The 12,910-nt window shown below is 42.5% G+C and overlaps 2 protein-coding genes across 3 annotated transcripts in view; both read right to left on the reverse strand.

Annotated features, from left to right (window-relative positions):
• LOC115356085 (dihydropyrimidinase-related protein 5-like) overlaps positions 1-5,698 on the reverse strand; it is a 30,280-nt gene extending 24,582 nt beyond the window's left edge. Inside the window, exon 1 of the mRNA XM_030047092.1 lies at positions 5,615-5,698. The gene's annotated coding sequence lies outside the window, so the exon portion shown is untranslated. The remainder of the gene's footprint in view (positions 1-5,614) is intronic.
• Positions 5,699-8,241: 2,543 nt separating this feature from the next.
• The window catches only part of dnmt3aa (DNA (cytosine-5-)-methyltransferase 3 alpha a), a 46,893-nt gene continuing 42,224 nt past the window's right edge, over positions 8,242-12,910 (reverse strand). For both annotated transcript variants that reach the window (XM_030047089.1, XM_030047090.1), the window contains one exon: positions 8,242-12,910. This exon is cut by the window's right edge and continues 2,059 nt beyond it. The gene's annotated coding sequence lies outside the window, so the exon portion shown is untranslated.

Here is a 12,910-nt window from a genome sequence, read left to right on the forward strand (position 1 = left end):
ATAAGCGGTTTAGAAGATGAATGAATGAATAATAATGACATTTAGACAGACTAAACTATGTCCAACAACAAAAAACCTACTGTGATGGAAGGTCTGATATCAATCTAGTATCTTGCATCAATACATGCCTGTAAGGCTTACTATCACTTTCCATGTACATATGTGTCGGACCAAATATACATTTTATAGCAAAACATGAACAGTATATTCTGCATGCTTTCATACTTGACATGCATCAAATAAACTGACCTCATATTGCATTATTCAGTCTAGTTTGCCTAATTTTCCAAGCTTTAGAAATTAAACTAGCCCACACTCAGCCACAACTTCACATTTTCAACAAACAATAATCAAAGATTTTTGTTTGAAGGTGCACACAGGTTATCACATAAAGCAGAACTGATCACACTGAAGCGTGCACTACTACGTCCTGGAAAACCATGCCCGTCCAGGTGAAATGCCAAGTTTTTAGGGAGTCACGCATGCAACAGAATATTAAACTCAGTGATTGGCTGTATATTTGACACAGTGCACTGTGGGACTCCTGGTTGATTTATCTCCCAAAGTTTTTAAGCACATAATCTTGTACTTTTGCATTTATTCGACTGAACATGAATTATTGTTACTGGTTTGTGCTGATGATTCTACTGGGAGAGTTTCATGCCCATTCAACTGTTAGGAATGCTCAAATAGACTGTCATCTGGCACTGCGTTTGGGAAACTGGATGGTGTTTTTACTTCTGGAACCCCCGCTGCCCAAAATTACCCTGCCCACCTCACGTCTCTGTAAAACAGTTTCCAAAACCTCACATTTCCTCAGCTGCCTTCGTCACTTTTTGACTGCAGTCATTGTTGTTGATGGTCTCTGAGGTTTGGTCGCCACTAGTCCCGCTTTCCATTCCTGCTCTAATCTTCATGTACACCTGTAAAGGACAGCCATTTCCTGCGGAGAAAACCACAGGGTGTTTTCTCTATCACCAAACTGTTGGGGTACCACAGCCCACGGCGCACTGCTTTCACACAAAAGAGAAGGAGAATAAGTTATTTTGTTGGTCATGATGTTGCCAGTCCCTTATCACACCTGCAGATAGTGTATTGCTCATAATCCCACAATAGCAGCTGTCCTGCACATGCAACAGAAATACTATGGACTGGGCTTTGGGCCATGTCTTATTGATTCACTGAACTAGAAATGTCTAAACTAGAAATATTTGGGCTAGAGAACAAAGAGGGGAAGACAGAGAGAGAGGGGGGAGAGAGAGAGAGAGAGAGAGAGAGAGAGAGAGAGATGAGGTCTTACATGTTTGTCCATACATTGCTGTATTCACTTTTGAGACCATTTTACTTGACTGAACTGTATGCCTACAATCACAGATAAGAAAATGAATAAGGATGATTAACAGCATAAAATGTTCATGATTTTTACATGAGGCTATATCTAGGTAGAGGACAACCAATCGATTCTAGCCTTCTTGAGTGTAGATAAGCACTGTGCATGTGTGTGTGTGTGCGCATTTTGCTGTGTCATAGTGTGCCTGACAGACAGACACACACACATTTACTCGCATACCAGGCAGCATCACTCACTGAGACCAGCTGCTTCTGCAAAACGTACACAGACAAATGCACACACACACACACACACACACACACACACACACACGGAGTGTCACGGAACTGCGTGTGTGCACCCATGCACACACACACACACACACACACACACACACACACACACACACACACACACCAAGACACACCCTAAGGTTTTCTGCTTTCCATGCAGACAGTTTTTAAAATGGGGGGGTTGATCAATAATACATGAGGAGCTGCAGTCAAATATAGTCTAGTCTTCCAATGGCACACCCAAAACACACATACACACACACACACACACACTGTACCAGTGCACCACAGCCATTTTGTTGTATTGCAAAAGCCTGCATGTTAGTGTTGCAAGTACAATTTTTCCTGCATTGTGACCATTATTGTGGTTTAAGTGTTTCTAATTATTTGGTTTGTGTTTTCACTGAGGCACCACATCAAGCGGTTTCCTGTCCACATGCAGTTAGGTGGTGATGAATAAAAAAGAGCGTAAACTAAAGGCTAAACTTGGTGATATGGAGGCACACACACAAAAAAAAAAAAAAAAAAAAAAAAACCCGCTGATATCAAGAAACATCAGTCAGAAAAGCATTAATGTCCTGAAACAGGTCACATTTGATACAGCAGTTGCTGACATCCTCAGAGGTCTGTTTCTGAGCAAGTGCAGGCTACATGTGTGGCATGTAAATGTGTGTGTGCGTGTGTGTGTGTGCGTGTGTGTCTGTTGTTGCATGCTGTAAATGAGAAGAAAGGAGCAGACAGCTGCTGACTCCTGCCTGATCCGCCGAGCAATCGCCACAGGGACGTGATGTGTGTGCATGTACGTATGTGTGTGTGTGTGTGTGTGTGTGTGTTTGTGAGTGTGTCCATACGTGTGTGTGGCTGTACACATGTGAGGTAGTGTGTGACTCAACAGTCGAACTACTATATCGCCAAACAAGACATACATCAGATAAATTCGTAGTGGTAGGAATAGAAATTAAACACACACGCTTGGGAGGGTGTGTGTGCTGCTGGCGGTTCATGGATGAATACACCATTAGTGAATCAGACACAGATAAACACACAACAGCGGATGCACAACAAACTAGGGCATCACTCTCAGGATTAGGGGCACATCCTCTCTCTTGTTCTGTTACACACAAACACACACACACACACACACACACCACCTTGACATTATGCCATACTTGTGTATTTTGTGTGGAGGGGTGTATCTTCTCTCCTCTCCCCTCCCATCTCTGTGTTCTGTCTGAGGCCTTCTTCCCATTGTCCTTCTTAAGATACCGCTTCAAAAGTTTTATGTTCTGAAACTTTAATTTTATTTCAAATTCCAGCATCAATCCCGAGGTTTCCAAAGATACCAAATACATCCTGGTCAATTTCAATTCCATGTATAAAATGATAAACAGGATATCTAAATAGTTTCTATCTGATGTTATGCTGCAGCCATAAAACAATGGCATCTTGGGTTTCAATATTTCATGCAATAAAAGTTTGATGTAGCTTCAATGAAGTGTCACAACCGGCACATAGAGAATATAGATGTGACACTGTCATACAACGCGGGAGAAAAATGTTCTGCGTTTGAGGCTACATGAGGGTCAATGTGAGGGAAAAATACGGTCATTAAAGACTGTAGTCTCAACTCTTACCAAATGCACAAATTTCTACAGAGCCCATTTAGCATCAACACACACACACACACACACACACACACACACACACAGCCATAACCCCAACTGGCCGAAGGCACAGCTATTTTACTCTAATTGATTGAACTGTAGATCTGTCTGCACTGTGGGAAGATAACCGTGATGAGAGTGAAACCTAGCAGCAGCAGAATAATCCTCCTCCAACTTCTGGTGAATTCAGTATTGTGTTTTTGGACCTCATGGAAGCCCTTCAATGTAACCACCGAACCACCTAAGGGATGTCGGGAACCACTTCATTGACCCCTGGAACCCTCTAAAGAACAACTGTAACCACCTAAAGGACCTCTGGAACCACACCAGTGATCCCTGGAACCCTCTAAAGAACTGCTGTAACTGCTTTAAGGATCTCTGGGACCATCACAACGGCTTGGGATCCCTTGAAGAACCGCTGTTACCATCTCTGGAACCACCTCAATGACCCCTGGAATCCCCTAAGGAACCATTGTAACCACCTAAAGCATCTCCTCAGTGACCCCTGGGACAACCCTGAAGAACCACGGTAACCACCCAAAGGACCTCTGGAACCACCTCAGTGACCCCTGGGATCCCCTAAGGAACCACTGGAACCACCTAAAGGACCCCTGGAACCACCTCAGTGACTCCTGGAACCCCTTGAAGAACTACGGTAACCACCCAAAGGACCTCTGGAACCACCTCAGAGATCCCTGAGACCCCCTAAAGAACCACTGGAACCACCTAAAGGACCCCTGGAACCACCTTAGTGACTCCTGGAACCCCTTGAAGAACCATGATAACCACCCAAAGGACCTCTGGAACCACTTCAGTGACCCCGAGGCCCCCGAAGGAACCACAGGAACCACCTAAAGGACCCCTGGAACCACCTCAGTGACTCCTGGAACCCTTTGAAGAACCATGATAACCATCCAAAGGACCTCTGGAACCACTTCAGTGACCCCAAGACCCCCGAAGGAACCACTGGAACCACCTAAAGGACCCCTGGAACCACCTCAGTGACTCCTGGAACCCCTTGAAGAACCATGATAACCACCCAAAGGACCTCTGGAACCACCTCAGTGACCCCTGAGACCCCTGAAGGGACCACCGGAACCACCTAAAGGACCCCTGGAACCCCTTGAAGAACCATGATAACCACCCAAAGGACCTATGGAACCACATCAGTAATCACTGGCTCCCTCTAAAGGAGCCTGAAATCGAAAAACCTCCAGAAGATGGACGCTGGAACCCCTTCAAGGATCATGAAGGGGAACCACCTAAAGGACCCCTGGAACCCCTTGAAGAACCATGATAACCACCCAAAGGACCTATGGAACCACACCAGTAATCACTGGCTCCCTCTAAAGGAGCCTGAAATCGAAAAACCTCCAGAAGATGGACGCTGGAATCCCTTCAAGGATCATGAAGGGGTTACCCCCCCCCCCCCCCCCACACACACACACACACACACACACACACACACACTGATGCAGAGGCTTTAACATTCACCTCAACACAAAGCGTCTCTGCATGCGGCGCCCTCTACAGCACAGCCAACAAAGGGTGTAACGGGACGGTTAGGGCACTTGATGCATTTCAGTCTGTTTGGGTGAGGCATGTGCTACAAGAGTGGTGGCATATCTTTCCATCCCCCATTCTGTCCACCACCACTTGCTTTAATGTATCCAAACACACACACACACACACACACACACACACACACACACACACACACACCAGGAGGCTCCTCTGTATGCATCACACCTTAAGATCCTCTTCCTCACCATGACAAGATGTGTTTGGTGGAACCAAGATAGCCTGTATACCAATAACACACTTACATAACGCCAACTGCACTGATGGAACGCACCCCCCCTCCCAAAACACACACACACGCGCACCCCATGCACGCGCGCGCACATCCCCAACGCGTGCACATTTTTGCTGGTTTGTGCAGGCTAAAACCAATTGGAGATGTGACTGAAAACCATATTCCATTGCAGCCTATGATGCCATGATTCATTTTTTCCACCTCATTTGCTCGAGGGGAGAAGGCTCGCATCAGTGCAAATCAAAGCAACGCGTCGTGGGCTCGTGGATGGATTTAAAATGCTCAGTGGATACCTGGAGAGGTAATTATTAATAAATTAAAAAAAATCACCCAGACGGAAATGTTGTCTGTATCGCCCACATACCTGTTCTACAGTCATTCACTTAATTAATAAATCAATATATAATGGTAGAGTCGGTATCACGTTAAGGTAAATACAATGTTTCATTTCTTGTCAGCGGCTGTTACATTGTATAAAGAAAAGAGTGACATTTTGTTTTTGTATCCTTACCCTCTGCTTTCCAGATATCCCAAACGCTCAGCGCGAGACTCTCCAGTCTTCCCCCCGGGTTGTCAGAGCGAGCCGAGTGCGCGAGGACAGCTGGCACAGCGCGAGCCGCAGATGCTATACTCCTTCAACAGAGTGCGACAGGGACCAATCAGAAGCCGTTTGAACCTGAGCAACGGAACGGCCGGCCAATGGGAGACGGCCAGTCCGGAGCGAGGTCCTTCCTTTTTGGTACACAGGGGTGTGTCTTGTCTCCGGAGACGCGTGGCGCATTCAAGGACTGACGGAAAGATTGCAGCAAATGAACCAGCCACCAAAGTGTGAAATATTTATAGTGGATACGATAATGCATGTTGTTGTGGTAAACATAAATATAACTAAACTATTATGTCTAGCAAATATAACAAACATAATACTGGCAGTGTACTGTGTCCATTATTTAATATACATTTATTTTTGCCCATTATTGCTGAATATTAATGATACTGGCTATTGTGCTTGAGGTTCTTATGACCATTTCATATTTAAGAGACTTCTCTGTGGTGTGTAGTCTCTTTTTCTGTCAGCCTGTAAACACCTGCCTGGAAAGTGGAATTTGTACTCTGAAACTGGTGAAGGCTTTATAGCCAAAAACATTGTGTAATTTAATACACTTTGCTGGGGAAGTTCACTTTGTGTGCAGTCCATGTCTTCATGATTCAGTTCATTGTACTACAGATAACACACCATCTTTATCCAAGCGCAGTTGCCCCCTAATTCAGGCATTGTCAATGAAACACAATTATATTTACAAAAGGTCTGATAATATTTATTATGACATATACTATTGCATTCATAACAGAAGTATGAATGTCTTTCCTGGTTAGAATAAAGGAAAAATACAAATTTTCTATGATTCTCCTGTTGAAAAGTTGCGACTTTGTTGTGATAATTTTAGTTATTATCGGCCTATCTTGTTGTAACTTACTGCTTATTGCAAACAATTAGCATTGTTGTCTTATGATCCTAACTTTTTATAATTGCCCTGCATTTTTCTTTGAAAACAAACAAAAAACTATAACATCAGATAGCCCAACAAAATGTCTGGTATTTCCTCCTCTTTGTCCAGCCACCAACATGGTGGCCTACTTTCATCAAAGGGACCACTTTGATGTTCTTTTCCCACCCAAATGCGCCTGAAAGCACAACACTGGAGGCAGAGGGTGGGACATTACGAGCAGCACCTGAAGGCAGCAACAAGCGTCTGAAGGGCCACAATATGGAGACGGGGCCCTGCTCGCTGGCAGTGAGGCTGAGTGGCAATGCGGTGGGAGCAGCATGAACAGAGGTATTCAGTCAGGGGCGTCACTTCACTGAAGCCTTAGGAAAACTCCCTGTCTAGTGTTATTTATCTTTAAAATGTATTTACCTTGCACACCTGCCAAATCCCTGGACACAAAGTGGATCAATGACTGATTATCTGGTCAGTGTGATCAGGCCATCAGACTTAGAGGCTCTGAGTTATCCCTGATGAGATAAATTATAATAATTATTAGAGTAGAGAGATAATTAGGCTGTAAAATGGGAATAATGTGACTCTGTTTTCCAGCACAGGTTAATGGAAATTCAATCTCAGTGGCCATCACACCAACCTGCTCTTCCTCTCATATTTTTTTTAACCATTATTATTTACACAGGGAAGCCAGCTGAGCACACCACAAACACAACTCTGTACCTACCCAGCAGAGTACACATGTATGCACACGCTTCCTTGTGTGTTTAGCTACAAAGCACAAGTATAAAAAGCTCTGAAGAAGATGAATGCCTCTAGCACAGTGAACGATTTATTATTCATCTGTATTTTATTATTAATCTGCTTTAGCTGTTCTGAGACATTGGAGGACTTGATACACTGTTTTTCAATGGGCAGACCGCAGCATCCTGGTGGCTCAGTCGACCTCATGGTCCATCCCATGCACTTACTTTGTTGCAAATTGGGGTCCAGCTTGTGAACATTGCTTCTTTGCTCCTGTCTGTTTCACTGTAGGCAGTCTAAAAACAAAATCCCATTTGCACCATTAGGGTCTCTATAGGCTGTGATAATGAAACCATCACAGCCTAGCCCAGAGACATCACTGCCTCTTGACAGGTGCCTTCATGGGCTGCTGACTCCAGATAATAAATACTGATACAAACACAGCCAGCAAGACTTGTGGCTATAATATTTTTACCATGAAAATTTCACCTCAGGAGGAAAAGCTGAATTCACAGTCACATATTCACACTGCAGTGCAATTTTCTCAGCTAAAGGCGACCAAGTGAGACCGAAAAAAAACCCTTTTCCTCATGTCTCTTGCAACAAGAGGTTCTTATGGGAACTATACTGAGGTAGACAGGCACGGCTGCACAAAACTTTCTAGTGCTGTGTCACCCTCAGTGTTACGGTATGTGTGCAAATTTTTGGCCACATGAGGAATTTGTGGCCAGCAATTTTAACACACTGTCAGCGAGTTTGTGCCTCAACATACACGACAATAGTCACGCCGAGTTTATTCCCTCTGTAACACTACCGATCAGTGCCTCAAAAAGTTGCACTGTAACGGTCAAGTCCCGTGTTAGACGCAGACAATACGGAGTCTTGGAGGCTAAAACACATGAAACAGTCCTTTTTTATTCACGGTTCATACATTGGTTCAAGTACAAAGTTAAAATGCCTTTTTAATTAGTTCATATTCATACAAGAGTAAAATAATAATAGTGCCTTTTCATTACTACGACAAACTTAAATACAGTCATTGTAAAGACAAACTTGATTTATACTCCTAACAATATATTTTTCTTATTTTCAGATAAAATTTTAGCACCTTTTGAAACACCACCAGGTCCTCCTTTCTTAAAAGCTCATCTATCATTTAGTCCATGAGATGAGAGTCTGCATGCGCCACAGCATTGTATTTGTGTGTGTTGTGCATGTATGCCTGTGTCAAGCACGTGTTTGCTCTGTGTATGTAACAGTGTTGTGTATGTGTGTGTGTGTGCGTGCGAGTGTGTGCATATAATGTTTTTTATATATTGTATTATGTGCTGGAGTGTTGAAACAGCCTAAAAGCTGTCGATAGGCGAACAGAAACATCATCACCGAGTCACCTATCAATTAAATTGACAGATGTCAACTAAAACAGTACAGATATTGACTCCTTCCCTCACTCCTTCCTCTGACTGCCCTCTAAAATGGATTTGTTGAAATAACACTGCTTGTGTTGAGACTGAACATACAAATGTGTTTGTTTGTTTGTTTTTTTTAAATACCTAGCATGTCTTAAGAGATTCCTTGACGTTTTGGATTTTACTTCACCAGACGATTCCACCCCTGGATATGATTTAATTTTGAACCCGCATGTCAACTTTTACCTTATTAGTGATTTCCTACATTTCCCAGAATACCTTTGGTCAAACTATGGGCTATACATGTAGGTGGCGGGAGCAATAGTAATAAAAGAGCCAAACGTTTTCCAAGACAAAATGAGAGTTGCCTCTTAATTAATCAAAGCACATGTCTTGAGGGTGCATTGCATTCTGGCCTTTTGAGGCTAATGTCAGTGGAAAAAATAGTTGTTTGACTATTGAACTCTGGTGCAAAACAGTGATTCTTTAAGGAAACTCTTGCTCTTTGACTCTAGGAGACAGAGGCCAAAACCTGTTAATGTTTTAGATGTTAATGAATCATTCAGATACTAAACTTAATTGTAGCTGAACCCCAAACTTGGGACTCCAAATATGTGACATTACATTGTCTATGTTTGAGTAGTTCAAAGACAATCCGAAGAAAAAAACATCACTAAAGAAGAAAATGGGCCCAGGAATGCAAGGCACATTACCAGTGGCTCTTTTTAGTAGTCTTTAAGTATTTCAGAGTTTTTTTTTCCTTAAAATGTCACAAGAAAGGCTGAAACCAAGTGTAGCTGTAGCTGCTGACAGTGTTAACAAGCCAACTGTGAAGATCTTGACCCCACAATAAGACAATGCACCTTGTGAATAAAATCAACCAATCAAGTGTAGGTGGAAAGTAAGAAAGTACTTTTACTCAAGTACTTTCTTACACAATTTTGAGGCACTTTACTTGAGTGTGAGACGTTACGCTTTTACTGCACTACATTTCAGAGGGAAATGCAGCACCTCTTATTGCACTACATTTATCGGACAGCTGTAGTTACTAGTTACTTTGCAGAATAAGCTTTTGCATGCAAAACATCAAATCCGATGCACTGTTACAGTGTAAACTAGCCAACATTATATGGAGTAGTTCCAGCTATGTTAAAATACTTACAGGTTAATGCATGAATAACTTAACACTCTGAGAGGAAATGTTCTCCACGACAGCTACTTTTACTTTTCATACTTCACTACATTTTACTGCAAATACATCTACTACTCTTAGTTAAGTAAATTTTTCAATGCAAGACTTTTCATTTTAAGGGACTATTTTTCCCTTAAGGTATTGCTACTTTTAATTAAGTAAAACATTACAGTACTTTTTCACCACTGGTTTAAAGACATCATGTATATATGTTCAAGCATGGACGTAACATATAACAATTGCTCTTTTTTTTTTTTTTTTTTTTTTTTTTTTTTACTGCAATTGAGTCGCTTTTTGTGCACTTTCTGAGTGTCCTCTGAACCCAGCAATTTAGTTTTACTCAAGTACGTTTTAGATTTCTGCCTCAATTGAAAGCAAATCTGCTAAAGTGCAAATTTTATAGGTTCTCCATAAGCATCACCTAAAAACTGGGTTATTAAGGTCAGGAGGAGCCAGTGGATGTTATCAGATCCAATTCCACGTCTTAGGTCTGATGAGAGTTTTAGCTCACGAAGACGGTTTGTTCAGAAACCACATCCTTAAATAATGTTGATTCTTGCTCTCTCTTAAATTATGCACTTTAAATCTTGTTATACTTTGCCTATGCACTTTATTTTGTAGTTGCTGTGTTTTTCTTTAATATTAATGATTAAAAGATCCTACGCTGATCACTGGACTCTCATCCTTTTTGCATGGCAAGCATCTTTTAAAAGCAACTCTGTAAATTTTAATCCGAAATGTGCTACTTTTTACTTTTTCCTAAGTAGATTCCTACATTTCTAATTTTACCCCTTGCTCAAGCAACATTTTAGCAAAGCAGCAGCACTTTTCGTCTGAATAGGACATGCTGGTGCGCTCCAACACACCTGCTTATGTTCAGCGACGGTGCAACCAGTGTTATTTCAACCTGTTTCTTCTGAGAATATGTCCTGTAGCTCGTCCCCTAGCGTCCTTGGGTACAATAGAACAAGTCACTATACTAACTGTACAATATGCTTTTTCTAGCCTCTCACTCCTGTCTACAGGCTGTGACTGAACTGAACTGAGCACCAAGCTGGAACAGTACACACACACACAATAACAGATTATTACTGTAATTATTATTACCAGTATTATTATCATTATTCCCTAATCTAACATGGAATCGGAGATTACACTGACTGACTGACATGCAGCACCCGGGGGTGAGAGGGTTGGAGTGGGGTGGGGGTCTGGAGGGAGCACCAAATGGCGAAGGGTGATGATGTCACACCCAGCGGCACCATGGGAGGCCTGATAGAGACAGGCGGCCGGCAAAAACACAGTATGTATTTGTGTGTACTTGTGTGTGCGTTGTGTGTGTTGGCTTTGTTGTTTGTCCCAAGAGGAGTTGGAGGAGTATTAAAAAAGTCTGCACCATGTTGGTTTGCTGTGATTCTGAGTTTGTATCCAGCAAATGTGTGTCTATGTGTGTGTGTGTGTGTGGTGTCGTGTGTGTGTGTGTGTGTGTGTGTGTGTGTGTGTGTGAGAGAGAGAGAGAGTGTGAGTGTGTGGTGTGTGTGTGAGACCTGCTAGAGTACTGTAAAAAAGAGTCAAGAGTTTAAAAAGCACCTGAAGGTCGTATGATCGGAGAATAAATGTGCACCTGCTGGTTTACGGCTAGTGTGTGTTACTGTCTGAGTGTGTCGGTGGATGTCAGCACATAATGTGTGTGTCCAGTTGTTAGCTGGTATCTGAGGAAGGTCAGGAGATCAGAAGGCGTCCTGGAAAAGATGGTCGTTCGAAGACCAAAAGCACCACAAAGAGTAAAAGAGATGTTTTTTCATAAGACAGCCCTGTATAAATACTGGATAAATCATGATAGAGGCTCTTAAATCAAGTGTATTGCAGGTATAAAGGGACTTTGACACCTGGTGACTGAGTGAAGCCGGTGATCCTGCATGTATAAGAGTCTTGGAAACATGATAATAAATCTCTGCCACACCAGATGACTTTTTATCTAAGGAAGTATCCATTACTTATCCAGGGCTGTTTGTTTTTCGGCTATAGGAAGTAGAAAGCCAGCATAGTGTCTGCAGAGTTGAACATCTGCTTTGTCTTTCATTGGAAGTCACAGCACCTACTGGTGGCCATTTTGGATCCCTAATAGTACGCAGGGCAGGAAACTAATTGCAATGGCTGGTGCATCCTGCATTTGAATGGCCACTCCCACTATTTCACTAGACAGAAAGGGCCTCATCCATCCGTAACTGGAAGGTGCCATGTTCAATCCACAACTGACCCCCTCACCTGCCACCGTGCTGAAATGAGCAATGAAATGAACTCAGGTCACAATCACTCCTGATTCTTACGCTCATGATCTCTGAAGGACAGCAGTTCAGCTAACTAGCTGATGGATAATAAGGCTAGTTTGAATTTGGAAGATCAGCTTGGCTAACTGGCTAAGTTAGACAACAAAGGGGCTGATTTATCAAGGTTTATGTTTTTTTTTTTTTTTTTTTGTGCACAAATGAGACAAAAAAAGTGTCCTGGATTTACAAAGGTGCCGCAGCACAGGTTGGTGCTGGTGACATCAACACTGAAAATATTTTGTGCAGCCAAATGCATATGCATCTTAGGGCGTTCTGATGTAGGACCGCAAAAATATGTAAACAAATCAAATAAAAAAACACTAAAGCTAATTTAAAACAATTGGTGCAAGGTGTGGCAGAGGAAACTGCGCCTGTCTAAAGTCTTTTGTGGCACCTTTGATGGTTCAACCTGTCTTTTTGATTTGACCTGGCACATACAATCATGCCAGCTCACCTTGACTGTCAGGTGGGTACGGATATTAGTCGCATTGATATCACGTTAGTTGACATAAATTTGGCCACAATCTGGATATTGAAAGCACCTCATTAATATATAACATTAAATGTCAGGCTCCCCCCTTTTGCAGTAAGTGTTTTGCCTCTTATCTTGAAGCTGGAAATATGTTTCCTGAT

The sequence above is a fragment of the Myripristis murdjan genome, chromosome 24 (genome assembly GCF_902150065.1).
Source record: "Myripristis murdjan chromosome 24, fMyrMur1.1, whole genome shotgun sequence".
Classification (NCBI taxonomy): Eukaryota; Metazoa; Chordata; class Actinopteri; order Holocentriformes; family Holocentridae; genus Myripristis; species Myripristis murdjan.